This window comes from Lontra canadensis, unplaced genomic scaffold (assembly GCF_010015895.1).
Source record: "Lontra canadensis isolate GAN:19392208 unplaced genomic scaffold, GSC_riverotter_1.0 scaffold27, whole genome shotgun sequence".
In the NCBI taxonomy this organism is placed as follows: Eukaryota; Metazoa; Chordata; class Mammalia; order Carnivora; family Mustelidae; genus Lontra; species Lontra canadensis.
This window is the reverse complement of record NW_022631021.1, coordinates 1037852-1053800: the sequence shown is the minus strand read 5'-3', so window position 1 is coordinate 1053800 and position 15949 is coordinate 1037852.

Genomic DNA, 15949 nt, shown 5'->3' with positions numbered 1-15949 from the left:
GAGAGCATAAGAGGGGAGAAGAAGAAAAAAATTTTTGTATTTTATTGTTTTTAATTTTAATTCCATTATAGATAACATACAATGTAATATTAGTTTTAGGTGTATAATACAGTGATTCAACCATTCTGTATATTACTCACAGCTTGTCATCCCCTTTACCTGTTTCTCCCATCCCCTGCCCCCACCTCCCCAAACTGGCAGCTTCTCTGTAGTTAAGAGTCTCTTTCTTGGTTTATTTCTAGCTTTTTTTTTTTTTGCCTTTGTTCATTTCTTTTATTTTTAAATTCCACGAACGAGTGAAATTACATGGTGTTTGTCTTTCTCCGACTGACTTATTTCACTTAGCACTATGCTCTCTAGCTCCATCCATGTTGTTGCAAATGGCAAGATTTCATTCTTTTTTATGGCTGAGTAATATTCTATTGTGTATCTATACACCACATCTTCATCCATTCCTCTCTCAATGGCCACTTGGGCTGTTTCCATAGGTTGGCTATTGTAAACAATGTTGCTATAAACATAGGGATGCATCTATCCTTTCAAATTAGTGTTTTTGTATTCTTTGGATAAATACTCAGTAGTGCAATTGCTGGGTCATAGGGTAGATCTATTTTTAATTTTTTGAGTAATCTCCATACTGTTTCCCACAGCAACTGCACCAGTGTGCAGTCCCACCAACAGTGTAAGCGGGTTCCCCTTTCTCTGCATCCTTGCCAACATTTGTTTTTTCTTGTGTTTTGAATTTTAGTCATCCTGACAGGTGTAGGGTGCTATCTCATTGTGGTTTTGATTTGCATTTCCCTGATGATTAATGATGATGAACATCTTTTCATGTGTCTGTTGGCCATCTGGATGTCTTCTTCTTTTTTAAGATTTTATTTATTTGTTTGAGAGAGAGAGAGAGCACAAGCAGGGAGAGCTACAGAGGCAGATGGAGAAGCTGACTCCCCGCTGAGCAGAGAGCCCAATGCGGGGCTTGATCCCAGGACCCTGGGATCATAACCTGAGCCTAATGCAGACACTCAACCAACTGATCCAACCAGGCACCCCTTGGATGTCTTCTTTGGAGAAATGTCTGTTCATGTCTTCTGCCCATTTTTTCATTGGATTATTTGGGGTTTTTTGGTGTGGAGTTGTAGAAGTTCTTTATTCTGGATACTAACCATTTTTTTTTAAGATTTTTTTTTTAAGATTTTATTTATTTATTTGTCAGAGAAAGAGCACAAGCAGGCAGAGTGGCAGGCAAAGGCAGAGAGAGAAGCAGGCTCCCTGCTGGACAAGGAGCCCGATGTGAGACTCGATCCCAGGACCCTGGGATCATGACCTGAGCAGAAGGCAGCAGCTTAACCGACTGAGCCACCCAGGTGTTCCTGGATACTAACCTTTTATCTGATATGTTGTTTGCAGACATTTTCTGCCATTCAGTAATCTGTCTTTTAGTTTTGTTGAGTGTTTCTTTTGCTGTGCAGAGCCCTTTATTTTGATGAAGTTCCACTTGTTTATTTTTGCTATTTTTCCCCTGGCCTCAGGAGACATAACTAGAAAAATGTTGTTAGGGTCGATGTCACAGAAATTACTGCCTGTGCTCTCTTCTAGGATTTTTGTGGCTTTAGGTCTCACATTTAGGTCTTTATCCATGTTGGGTTTATTTTTGTGTATGGTGGAATGCTTTTTATATTTTATTTATTTTTTTAAGATTTTATTTATTTATTTGACAGAGAGGGAGAGAGCACAAGTAGGCAGAGCAGCAGGCAAAGAAAGAGGGAGAAGCAGGCTCCCCACTGAGCACACAGCCTGATGCGGGGCTCGATCCCAGGACCCTGAGACCATGACTGAGCCGAAGGCAGAGGCTTAACCCACTGAGCCACCCAGGTGCCCCAGTGGAATGCTCTTTAATGGAATAATGAATAAATAAATGTGGAATATTATACAGCCCTTAAAAGAGGTAAGTTAATGCTCTTCTAATTGATGCAAGGGGTTACCTAAGCATGAAGAAAAGATGCGTATATAACATGGTCAGATTTTTTAATATAAAAAATAGTAACAAAAATAATCCTATATATGTTCCAGTGTTTTTATGTGTAATTCTGTCAACAAGCGGAAAGTCTGGAAGGACATACACCAGAGTGTTAACACTGGTTTCTGGGGAAGGAAAGGTAAAATGAATAAATAAGGAAAAAACATTTTTTTTTAAAAAGGGCATCTAGGATAACCACCATTTTTGCCAACTTTCTGTAAACTAACATTTGTGGGTATGTATAAATGCATAGAGAGGCAGCCAGATGGGCACCAGCATCATGATCATGAATTTTCTCAGGGTAGGGGAATTTCAGGAGGTTTTAAATGTCTTTCTTTTGTCTTTTCAGTGCACTTCAAGGTTTACAATGATGGATGCTATTTTCTTCATTTGGGGGGAAACATTGTATCCATGGGTATGATTGGCAGGTCTTGGGATGGGAGAGGCTCAGTAGGAAACAAAGAGGCTGGAGCTGAGTAAACGGCTCTGGCACCCTCCCTTCCAGGTGCCCGGATGCTCTCTCTCAGCTTGTTCCCTTCAATCGCTGAACATGGTCAGTGAGTAGCTCATTAGAGCTAGGTGGGGGTGCAACGAGTAAAGTGTGCTGTTGCGGGCACCCAGGCAGAGAGCATGCCAGATGCTTCAGGGAAGGCAGGGAAACAAAGACTAAAACTGTCCCCACAACTGAGTGATTTGGAAGTCTAAAGACCTGGAGTAGAGTAGCTTTAGTGGCAGGCAGACACCAGAAGCCATCTTGCAGGGGTGGAGGAGAATGACAGGGTGAAAGGAAGAGCCAGCCTGGTAGACCAGAAGGACGCAGGGGTGGGTTCGGATGATCTGAATTAGATGTCAAAATTGTGTGCCTGGGTGGCCAGCTGGTTAAGCAACTGACTCTTGGTTTTGGCCCAGGTTGTGATCTCAGGGTCATGGGATCCAGCCCCACATGGGGTTCCATGCCCAGTGCAGAGTCAGCTTAAGTTTCTTTCTACCCCTCCCCACCTCAAATAAATAAATAAATCTTTTAAAAATGTATGAGTGGCTACAGGGTTCTTCAAATGTATTTAAAGGAGTATGTAAGCCTAAAAAGTTAAAATAACAGGTGTAGATGACCCTTCGGAAAATGCATGGGACTTTCTGCGTGGGAGTGAAGGGAGATGGTTAGGACCCACAGGGATCAGCGGGTTATTCCCAGAGAGAGACTTGCATGCACTCAAAGGCCTCTGGGACTAAGCCAGCTGGAGGGGAAGGGGGCTGAACAGAACTGGAAAGAGACAATGAGTGGAGTCCCAGAGACATCCATGTTCCCAACCCTGGCCGCCCATCATAATCACCTGGGCAGCTTTTTCCAAAATTCACATTTGTCTGCCGCCCCCAGAACTACTCAGACTCTCCAAAAGATGAGCCAAAGAATCTGAACTTTAAGCCCCTTGAATGGCATTTAAAAATACAGCAATTATGGGGTGCCTGGGTGGCTCAGTGGGTTAAAGCCTCTGCCTTCGGCTCAGGTCATGATCTCAGGGTCCTGGGATCGAGCCCCGCATCTGGCTCTCTGCTCAGCGGGGAGCCTGCTTCCTCCTCTCTCTCTCTCTCTCTCTGCCTGCCTCTCTGCCTACTTGTGATCTCTGTCTGTCAAATAAATAAATAAAATCTTAAAAATAAAATAAAATAAAATAAAAATAAAAATACAGCAATTATTGGAGCACCTTAGTGGCTCCGTTGGTTAAATGTTTGCCTTGGGCTGAGATCATAATCCTGGGGTCCTGGGATCAAGCCTCACATCAGGCTCCCTGCTCAGTGGGGAGCCTGCTTCTCCCTCTCCCTTTCTCCCTTCCCCTGCTCGTGCTCTCTCTCTCTCAAATAAATAGAATATTTTAAAAATATATAGATAGCAATTATGTAGAGATAAATCTAAAAGAGATGGGAAAAAAGCATTATAGAGAAAACAATTTTAAATTCTCTAAATAATTTTATGGGTGAGTACACATGTACACATACATATAAATATTTCTCTGTTCAAGGATTGGAAGACAAACTTCCAGGGTACAGACTTCCAGTTATAAGATTAACAAATTCTAGGGGCCTAATGACAGCATGATGATTATAGCTAATAATACTGTATTTTATACACATACATTATACACATAATATATTATTTATAAATTATATATTTAGATTTAGATTTAATTAGATTTATTTTTATTTAATTAAATTAATTTTAATTTTAAATTTAGATTTATATCTAGTTATAAATTTAGATTTCTATCTAAAATTATATTATATATTATATAAATACATAAATATATATAATATATATTATATATTTAGATATAAAATATATAGTACATATTATATATTTAGATATATAATATATAGGTAACTTCTTGCAAAAATAAATAAAATCTTAAAAAAAATAAAATCTCTAAAAAACTAAGTTACTTAAAGAGTAGACCTTAAATATTCTCACCACAAAAAAGAAATGGTAATTATGTGGCAGGAAGCAAGTGTCAGCTAATTTATGGTGGTAATCATCTTGCAATATATAAATTATCAAATCAATACCTGTATACCTTAAATTTACCCAATCTGTGTTTTATGTCAATTATATTTCAATAAATCTGGATCCCCCAAAAAAGAAATTACAAAAAAGAAATTAGCCCCCTTCCTATATCTTCTCTTCCTAACATGTACATCTTTCTTTTTAAGATTTATTTATTTAGGGGCACCTGGGTGGCTCGGTCATTGGGCATCTGCCTTCAGCTCGGATCATGATCCTGGGATCGTGAGATCGAGCCCTGAATCAGGCTCCCTGCTCAGCGGGAAGCCTGTTTCTCTCTCTCCCCCAATCCCCCTGCTTGTGTTTCCTCTCTCGCTGGGTCTCTCTCTGTCACATAAATAAATAAATAAATAAATAAATAAATAAAATCTTTGTAAATAAATAAATAAATAAATATTTTTTAAATTTATTTATTTGAGAGAGCGAATGAGCAAGAGAGAGAGAGAAAGAGCACAAGCAGACGGAGGGAGAGGGAGAAACAGACTCCCTGCTAAGCTGGGGGCCAGATGTGGGGCTCAGTCTGGGACTCTGGGATCATGACCTGAGCCAAAGGCAGACACTTAACCCACTGAGCCACCCAGATGCCCCCTGATATTTGCATCTTTTTTTAAGATTTTATTTATTTATTTGACAGAGATCACAAGTAGGCAGAGAGGCAGGCAGAGAGAGAGGAGGAAGCAGGCTCCCCGCTGAGCAGAGAGCCCGACGCGGGGCTCGATCCCAAGACCCTGGGATCATGACCTGAGCCGAAGGCAGAGGCTTTAACCCACTGAGTCACCCAGGCGTCCCTGATATTTGCATCTTAAAAAGAAAACAAAGATTGGAAGACTCAATATTGAACGATGTATTGATCTATAGACTCAACGCAATCAAATAAAAATCTCCACAGGTTTTTTTTGTTTGTTTTTTGCGTTTTTGTTTTTGTTTCTTTGTAGAGCATGACAGGTTGATTCTAAAATACATATGCAAATGAAGGGCTAAGAATAGCTTCCTAAAGAAGAACAATAGGAAAATATTGCTCTACTGAAAATCAAGACTTTTTAATAAAAGTACAGTGACGAGGACAGAGTGGTATTTGTACAAGGATAGACCAACCAAGAAAAGACTAGAAACTGACATCAATACGTTGTGATCATGTGGCATTGAAAGCAAGGGGAAGGATGCACATGAGCCTTTCCAGTAAATGGATTGAGTGTTCACAGGAGGTAAAAACGAAACTTGACCCTTACCTCACACCATACACAAATAAATCCCAGGTGGGTTTTGTCCTAAAGTTGGAGGGCAGAACAATAAAGATTATAAAAGATGATAGAGGGTAAAAGAAAATAATTAGGATGAAAACCGCAATGGAGGAGAGGGTAACAGATTTCTTTTCATGACACCAACCTTAAAGGAAAAGTCTGACAAATTTGGCTTCACTAAGATTAATAAATAATTCCTATGTAACACTCTAAAACAGGCAAAACTATACCATAGTGTCTAGGGTAGTGTTAGTTTGAAAACTGGCTCCTGTCTACAGAGGGCAAGGAGAGACCCAAGAAAGAGACAGGCCACTCATGGCCACAAGGCTTGTCTGTGGTGGTCATAAGGCGTAGACCTCCACACCCACCTGCTGGATGTCCCAAGATCAGTCACATATATAACCGGACAATCTCAACACCACCTTATTCTCTCAAAACTATGTCCTTGAAAACAGATCCCACTATGGGAAGGTTGGGTAGAACATACATTCCAAGGACGGGGCGAGGGGGGATGAGGAGCCTCAGATTATCTGAGTCTAGCTCAAGGGTCAACCAATGGTCATGTCCTCTTGACTACCTCCTCCAACAGGAAGTCCACTCAGACTGAAAAGGATCACAGGAAGCTAGGAAGTGATTGCCATAGAAGTCAGCATGGTGGTTCCCTGTGAACAGGAGCAAGGGGCTAAGGCTTATAGAGTGTTCTAGTTCTTGATATAGGTGAGGTTACATGGGAGCTGGCTTTATAATAACGCACTAGCTTGTACATTTATGTTTTACGCACTTTTCTGTATCCACAGTATCCTTCACATAAGGTTTTAAGGGAAAAAAAAATCTCTGCTCGTGATTCTGATGAGCACCACATTTAGGAACCCCTGATCTAGAGCCTTGCAGGAGTGGGACGGAAACAGGTCTGTTTCCATTGATAGAATCCAGCCCCAATGTACAAATCTTAGATATTGATTTATTATCTGAAAAACCCAAGATAGTTTCAGGAATGGCTAGTTTCAGATACTACAACAAGATTGTTAGAGGGGCGCCTGGGTGGCTCAGTGGGTTAAGCCTCTGCCTTCAGCTCAGGTCATGATCCCAGAGTCCTGGGATCGAGCCCCGCATCGGGCTCTCTGCTCAGCAGGGAGCCTGCTTCCCCTGCCCTCTCTCTGCCTACTTGTGATCTCTGTCTGCCAAATAAATAAACAAAATAAAAAAAAAAAAAACCTGCCTTAAAAAAAGAAAAACAAGATTGTTAGAAATCTCCTCTCTTTGCTCAGTTTTTCTTACTATTCTGCAGGCTCTCATCCCCAGGAAGACCCCCAGCCAGTCCAGGCTATGTCCTGTCCACTGAGCCACCTGAGCAGAAAGGAAATGTCCAGAAAATTCTCTGGAATCTCAGCGATAGTCCTGGGGTTGGCTCTCCCTGGACTGACCAGCATCACATGACGCATTGCTGCTGGCCAGAGCTCTGAAATATGATTTCCCAGCTATGCCTATCCCTGGGGTAGAGGAAGGGTAGATATAGTCTCAGCTGAATCACATTATCCATACTGGGAGGGAAAAAAAAATTTTTTTTCTTCCAAGGAAAGAGTAGGTGCCATTACCGAGAGGAAAGGGAAAAGATGGCTCAGCAGAATTGGGATTGATGGGCTGGAAGTCCCAATGGGGTCAGAGGAGAGGTGTGGTGGAAGAAAGTGAGCAAAGGGTAGCAGGTGGAGTGTGGGAAGACCAGTATCAGAGAGCGGGATGTCTGAATCGTCATTTCGGAGGTGGGGCAGTTTCGGGTGATGACAGGGTTCAGGGTGTGGCCCTGTCAGTGGGTGGCAGGAAGGTCAGGGTGTTGGAAGTTCGAGAACGCATACCCCTGTCTTCATTAATAAGGGTGGAACCCTAATAAAACACAGTCCCAGGTGGTTCAGTCTCAGAACAGGATCTGACCCAAGATATACAACCCCATAGCCTAAAGTAATTAACAAGCAATTTCATTCTTTAGTCACGCTTCTCAAAGGACTTCAAAGGGATTCAGATACATAGTTCACCAGCACACTAATTAAAATCCCCTTTCCTCTCTTCCCTCATTCCTCATGCCCTGAAGCTCTTCTATGCTGCTCATTTCAATCTCCATCTCCCACCAGCTCCTCAAGAGCCTCAGTCTGAGAACCTGGAATTCTGGAATAAGAACAATCAAAGCAGGGAGCCTGCTCCCCTCTGCAGCACAGATGTCGGCATTTTATTGATTCACTTTAACCTAAACACAGATTTGCTTTTCATATAATAAATTGGCAATTAACATTTTGGGGGAAATCATTTCTAAGGCTGGTACCAATGACACTGGTAAATTTTGGACCTTTCACTTAATTTCTAGTAAGTTTGTTTAAAAAAAGATTTTATTTATTTGTCAGAGAGAGAGCAAGAACACAGGGAGAACGCAGGGAGAGCAGCAGGCAGAGGGAGAAGCAGACTTCCCGCCCAGTGGGGAGACAGACATGGTACTCGATCCTAGGACTCTGGGATCATGACCTGAGCCGAAGGCAGACATTTAACCAACTGAGCCACCAAGGTGTCCCAATATCTAATAAGTTTTAATTCAAATTTAAACAATAATGAAATACCATCTCTCACCCATTAAATAGAAAAAATAAAGAGAGCAAGAGAGGCCCTGGGTGGCTCAGTCAGTTAAGCATCTGACTCTTGATCTCAGTGCAGGTCTTAATCTCAGGGTCTTAAATTCAAGCCCCACATTGGGCTCCACACTGGACATGGAGCCTATATTTAAAAAAAAAAAAAAAAAAAGAAAAAAAGAAAAGTGATAAAACCAAAGTTGGTGACATTTTGGGAAAAAAATATATTCATACATTTTTAGTACAATCCTTTTTTTTTTTTTTTGAGGGAGAGAGAGAGAGAAGGAGGGGAGGAGTAGAGGGAGAGGGAGGCAGAGACTTTTAAGCAGACTCCACGCTCAGCATGGAACCCCACTCTGGCCTCAATCTCACGACCCTGAGATCATGACTTGAGCTGAAATCCAGAGTCCTACCCTTAACGGACTAAGTCACCCATGAGCTTCAGCACAATCCTTCTTGAGGAGAGGGGGGATTTGACAGTGTTCCTCAATGTCCATGTAATATTTATTTTAATTTTATTTTAATTTTATTTAATATTTATTATATCATTCAAGAGATAAAGAAAGGGGGGGGCACCTGACTGACTCAGGTGGAAAAGCACCTCAGCAACTCTTGGTCTCAGGGTTTTAAGTTCCAACTCGACGTCAATTGTAAAGATTGCTTAAATAGCGATCTGGGTGGCTCAGTGGGTTAAACCTCTGCCTTCGGCTCAGGTCATGATTCCGCATTGGGCTCTCTGCTCCGCAGGGAGCCTGCTTCCCCCTCTGCCTACTTGTGATCTCTCTCTGTCAAATAAATAAATAAAATCTTAAAAAGAAAAAGATTCCTTAAATAAACTTTTTAAAAAAGATAAAAGAAATCATATTTATCTTCTGACTCCTCCTCGCTATCACCCTCCAGCTCTAGGCACAGATTGTGGTCAACTTTTTTTTTTCCAATATTTTTTTTTTTACTGTGGTAAAATACACACAGAAATCAACCATTCTGATCATTTTTTTTGATCATTTTTTAATGTGCAGTTCAGTGATATTAAGTACATATTATTACACAACCTTTACCACCATCCATCTCCAGAACTCTTTTCATCTTCCCAAACTGTGTATGAGTTAAACACGAACTCCCCATCCCCTTCTTCCCCCTTCACACCCCCCCCACCCCGCTCCTAGAAACCATCGTACTACTTTCTGCTTCTGTGAATTTGACTCCTGTATGTACTTCGTGTAAGTGGAATCATAGTCTTTGTGTGATGGACTTATTGTACTTAGTATAACATCCTCAAAGTTCATCCATGTCATAGCCTGTGACAGAATTCCCTTTTTTTTTTTTTTTAAAAGATTTTACTTATTTATTTGACAGAGATCACAAGTAGGCAGAGAGGCAGGCAGAGAGAGAAGAGGAAGCAGGCTCCCCGATGAGCAGAGAACCCGATGCGGGGCTTGATCCAGGACTCTGAGATCATGACCTGAGCTGAAGGCAGAGGCTTTAACCCACTGAGCCACCCAGGCACCCCCCCCTTCCTTTTTAAGCTGGAGTAATATTTAATGGTATATGTCAATCACATTTGCTTATTCATTTATCTGTTGACGGACACTTGAGGGTGGCTCCCACCTTGTAGCCATTGTGAGTAATGTTGCTGTGAACGTGGGTGTTCAGATATTTCTTCAAGACCCTGCTTTCAATTCCTTCAGGGAGTCACCCGAAAGTGGAATTGCTGGATCACGTGGTATATTGTCTCATCTCTTTTAGGGGTGACCTGGCTTCTGGATTTCAGGGTGTTAAGAGCTTGGAGGAGACTGGCCATGTGACCTTGAACAGGTCACTCTCCTTCTCTGAGAACAGATCCAAGGGGGTCTCTTGCTAACCACACACATTCCCAGGCCCCTTTTTCCTGGGACATTCTAACTCAGTGCCAGGCCTGGGCCCCAGGAATTTGAAATTTTTCTAAAAGAGCCTCAGGTGATTTTTATCATCAAACAAGTTTAAGAATCACAAGACCCGAGAACTTCCAAAGGCCCTCGCAGCTCTGACCTTCTATGACCTCAGTGGTTAAGAGACTAGTATCTGGAGTCAGACTGACTGGGTTTAATTACTAGTTGCCAGTTAGCAACTGCCTCAATTTCTTCACCCGCTGAAGGAAGATAATGGTGCCTACCACAGGACTGTTGCACGAAGCAAATAAATTTGAACGAAAATGAGATTTTAGCATACCCAGTACTCAAAAAAAAGAAAGAAAGAAAACCCCACAACACAACATAACAAAACAAAAAAGTCCTCTAGTATCTTTGTGCTATTCCCTCTTCCTCTCGGGGCTGGTGTCCTCCCCCAGTGGGTGTGTTCCTGTCGCCACCTAGTGGTGGGGCTAAGTCAGTGCATGAGCACAACCATTTCCTCTTTCCCACCACCACTTTGCCCCAACTCCAGCCTGCCCATCCCTTCTCAAGCTCACCCCATTTGGAAGCCTCAGGGCCCTCAATGGGAGCAGAAGCTCCAGGTGGGAAAACCTGGAGTCTGAGGGTCCCCCAAAGCCCCTAAAGTCTATTCCACAGCCTCATCCTAGTGATGGTGAGCCGCTAAGTTCCTTAGGGACGTCTCATTCAGCCCTGACAATCCCTATGCTATCTTTGCCACAGATCTTCCACACATGAGGACTTCGAAGCTCAGAGAAGCTAAGTGGCTGGGACAAAGTCACACAGCTTGCGATGATGGGGCCAAGTCTCTCAAACCCAGGTAGATCTTAACCCACAGCTATTTCCACTAAGCCAGAAGGCCTCTATACTATTGGTTCTCCACCTTAGCTGGACATTGAATTCACCGGGGATGCCTTAAAAAGAGTACTAAAGCTTGGGGCGCCCTGGGGGGCTCAGTAGGTTAAACATCTCCCTTCAGTTCAGGTCATGATCCCAATGTCCTGGGATGGAGTTCCCAGTCCAGTCCTGCTACCTGCTCAGCAGGAAGCCTGCTTCTCCCTCTGCCCCTCTCCCTGCTCATTATCTTTCTCAAATAAATAAAATCTTTACTAAAAACAAAACAAAACACATGAAAATACTGAAGCCTGAGACACTCCCCCCCCCCACCCCGCGAAATCCTGGTTAATTGGTCTGGGGTGTGGCTTGACCACTGGGGTTTTGTAAAGGTCGGTAAGTATTGCAGTGGCGAACCACGACTCACCAGTTCTGTTTTCTGCTCCTCCGGGCTTTGCTCTAGGCTCTGGACTTCCGATAAGCAATCTGCTGAGGTGTTCTGCTCCCTCAGGGCTCCCAGGTGCCGCTGGAGGTCACGGAGGAGGGGGCAGGGTGTGTTCTTGTGTGCGCCAACACCTCCTCTAGAGAGAGCCCTGCGGACGTGGGACCCCCGCGTCTGCTGGACACGGCTTTGTGACCTTGGGCAACTGACTGCGCCTCTCTGTGAAGTTGCCTCCAATGGAAACGCGTCTGAAAGTAACATCTATCACATGAAGTGATTGTAGTAAACAGTTCCTGGAAGCCAGCAAACTCTCAGTAAATGTTACAAGGGTTGCTAGAGGGCGCCTGGGTGGCTCAGTCGGTTAAAAGTCGGCCTTCAGCTCAGGTCTCGATCCCAGGATCCTGGAATTGGGCCACAAGTGAGGCTCCCTGCTCAGGAGACTCTGTTTCTCTCTCTGCCTCTGCCCCTCCCCCTGCTCGCATGCGCGCGCACTCGCCCTCGCTCTCAAATAAATAAATAAAATCTTAAAAAATAAAAAAAACGAGGACTGCTACTGAGCCAGTATCTGTAATACCGCTAGGATTATTATCGTTCCTGACTCTTGACAATGGCTCCCCCTGCGGACTGATCAGAAGTAGCAGAACCCCTCCTTTTTATTGTTGCTTGACCCTTTTCTCTTGGGCGTCGGGCTATCAATTATAGAGAGCCCCGCCCCTAGGCGGGCCCAAGACTCAAACTGGCCAATCCGAGTATCCCATCCTCGAATGAAACCAAGTCATCCAAGGGGAAGCAGGTGACCCACGTGGAACCAGTCACTCAGGGGGAACTGATGTGATGGGGGGAATGCCGGAGGTCACCGTTCCTATCACTGCAGAGGAAAGCAGTGAGGGGGAGACTGGAGGGCACCTGAGGTGAGAATGCTCCCAGCTGGCCCAGGTAAGGGGCCAATCAAGCCAAGTCCTGCCCGGCTTTGGGTTAGCTCAGTCCCTGATCACCCCTAGGGTCCCTGGGGATTCAGCTAAGCTGACGTTCAAGTGGCTTCTTACACGGAGGCAGGGTCCAGAAGGCAACTCTCCAATCACAGGAATTGAAAGTGAAGATGGCAGATAGCCATAGTCCCCCAGACAAGCTCTCACAGCTCGAAGACGACTGGGAGACCAACAACCCACTCCAAGCCTGGTCCTGGACCGGTAAACGCCGTTGTTCCGGCAGTCAGCAAAACTCAGTTGGGATATTTCGGCCAAGGGTACTCCAGAGTTCATTAGACTGGTCTTGCGACGTGTATGAAAGTTTGAAATTGTTTCAAAATAAAGAGTTAAAAAAAAAAAAAAAGGAAAAATGTCATACATTGCCTGTCAAGTCCTACACCAGGCCAACGTCACAGTCACCCACCACACTGGGGATGCACAGACGGACTTGGGACCGGTGCTGGCTGGTGGTATTACGCCCCATGTTGGAGCGCACCCACACCTCTGCCCCCAAGTGCCAGGTCGCCCCACAGGCATTTGAGGGCCCATATGTGCCAGAAATCTGTATCTGTAAACCCAGCAAACATTAGGCTCACATTTTGCAGAATCAAGAGAAGAGAAAGGCAGGGAGGGTCTCCCCTCCCTGTTCACAGATGGTTCTCTGTATCTCTCTGTCCTGGTTCAGTTCCTCAGCATGGGCTCTGGGCCAGGCCCTCACAGTTGTGAACCCGATGTTCAGAGTCCCTTACCTCATGGAGCTTGCCATCCACAGCTGGAGAGATGAGGTTCCACAACCCAGAGAAGCGTGGAGAACTGCCCAAGAGTTAAGTCTTTTCTTGAGGGCCTCCCAGAGACGGTGCTGTTATTCAGTGATTTTCCAATTTGAGTGGGCATGAGAATCCCCCAGAGGGGTGCTAGAATGCTGATCGCTGCCCACCCTCATCCCCCTGCGCCCCAGCTGCTGACAGTCAGTGGTAAGGTCTGAGAACGTACATTTCCAGTATGTTCCCAAGTGACGCTGATGCTGCTGGGCCAGGGACCCCACTTTGAAAACCACTACTTTGCCAAGAGGATTAATTTAAAGAGTGAGAAATTCAGGCCCCACAGACGGCTCTGATTGTCCAAGGAACTTTTAAAATGCCTTCTGCCCAAGCCCCACTGCATAATAATTAACTCAGAATTTCTGGGAGGTAACGCCAACCATCAGCGTTTTAAAACAAAACAAAACAAAACAAAACTCCTGAGTGGGGGTGCCTGGCTGGTTGGAAGAGCATGCCACTCTTGATTTCAGGATCATGAGTTTGAGCCCCATATTGGATACAGAGATTACTAAAAAAATAAATAAGTAAATAAACTTTAAAAAAACACTGAATGATTCCAATTCATGGTTGGGCACCATGGCCCCCAAAGTTACCCAAACCCAGACTGAGCTTCAGTTTTCCCCAGATTTACCTTCAACCTGGCCCCAGGCTCTAAGGATATCCGTCTCTCCCAGTTGATCTCCCCTTGGGAGCCACTGCATCAGATGCTAACCTTAGCACCAGCCATATCCCAGAACCCCTAAGTGCCCAGTTCTCAGTGTGCCGGACACGTCCACTGACCCCAAGGCCAACCCTGGCACTCTTCCCATTTCCGACCTGAAATCCAACCCTGGTCTAAATTGCAACCCTAAGCCTCGATCCAGCCTGACTCTCACCATGATCAAATCCCGAAACTGCTAGTTAAACTAATGCCAACCTCACAACCTTCCTAAAACCTGATGTCCAGACCCAGTCCTTCAGATGCTGTCATTGAGCCAAGACTTAACTATGCATCCTCGCTTCCGCTGTCTCCTGCGTGTGTTCTAGCTTACTCTCCACAGCCTCTCTGGACATCCAGTTCCCGTCAGCCTGTATCGTGTTCAACAACTTTCAAAGGCATCCTAGCATCTGCCAATACCCGCTAGCACTAAATGTCATTTTCAGTACAACCCAAACATAACTTTCCACTTGGAGCCATTAGCCTTAAGTTTAATTACAAGTAATAGACAATCTCCATGTTGGGGCACCTGAGTGGCTCACTTGGTTAAGCGTCTGACTTCAGCTCAGGTCCTGATCTCAGGGTCCCAGGATTGAGCCCTGGTGTCTAGCATCTGTGCTTTTAACAGGGAATCTACTTGTCTCTCTGCCCCCCACCCCATCCTCCCACGTGTCCCTTCCCCTGCTTGTGCTTTCTCTCACAAATAAATAAAGAAATAAAATCTTAAAAAAATAAAATCTCCATGTCACAGTGACTTAAACAAGATGAGTTTCTTTTCTTGTCTTCTCTCTCTCTCTCAAATCAAGGCTTCTAGTTGGTGGCTCCACAGTCACAGCTCACTTTCTCAAAGTTACCTCATGGTTCAAGATAGCTGCAAGAGCTCCAGCCATTAGGCCCTCTTGCCAACACATGGGAAGGAAAAAATAATCAAGAACGGTACACAGCCCCCATAAGAACAATTTGAGGCAGTGGCATGCACATTGCCCACATGGTTGTAAAGAAAGCTGGGAAATGTGTTTTTCTGGGTATCCTTATGCTTAGCTACAAATCAGAGGCTTATTATTAAGGAAGAAGACATATTAGAGGACAAGTAGATGCTCCCAGACAATTATCTGTCCCTCCCTAGTCCTAAGAAGGACCTCAGTTTTTTGAATCTCATATCACCAGACTATACCATTCTTTGAAGATTTGGGTCCTGCCTCACTGACATTCCCGTATGTCCCTGTGCTAATTCTTGGTCATTTCCATATCCAAGTAAACCTTTCCAATGCCCACCCCAGCCTCTCTGTCTCTTGGCCTCCTTTCCTTTCTCAACTTGCCCTCCGCCACTGGAGTGTATCATCACCATGTCGCCGCTGACCCTGGGGATCTCCATCTCATCCCCCCCACTTTCTGACCCAGCTCACTTCCTCTGGCCCCCCCAACTCCCACTATCTTTCAACTTCAACAGAAACTACATATGCTGGAGGATCTGTCACCTTTCCCTGTTCTTTTAGCTTACAAATATGTTATTTCTCCTAATTTAAAACACTTCCCACTCCAATCAGCTCCCCCACCAGGTACCACCCCATTTCTCCGCTGCCCTGGCCCTCCCCACTTTCTTTCTTCCCACTCACTCCAAGATGCCCCCACCCAACTCCTCCAGCAATGCCCTTGCCTGCACCACCAGCAACCTCCACGGTGGGACAGCCACCAGCCAGCTTCCTTGCTCACCTACCGCAGCCATACCTGTCGCCTGCCTGGGACAGCCCTTATGTCTATGTCTGTCACTCCAGTGTGATTGTGAATAGCCCCACCTCTACTCCCAAGTGTATGGACCTCCACAATAAATTAGCCCTTCCTCTCAGCTGCACCTG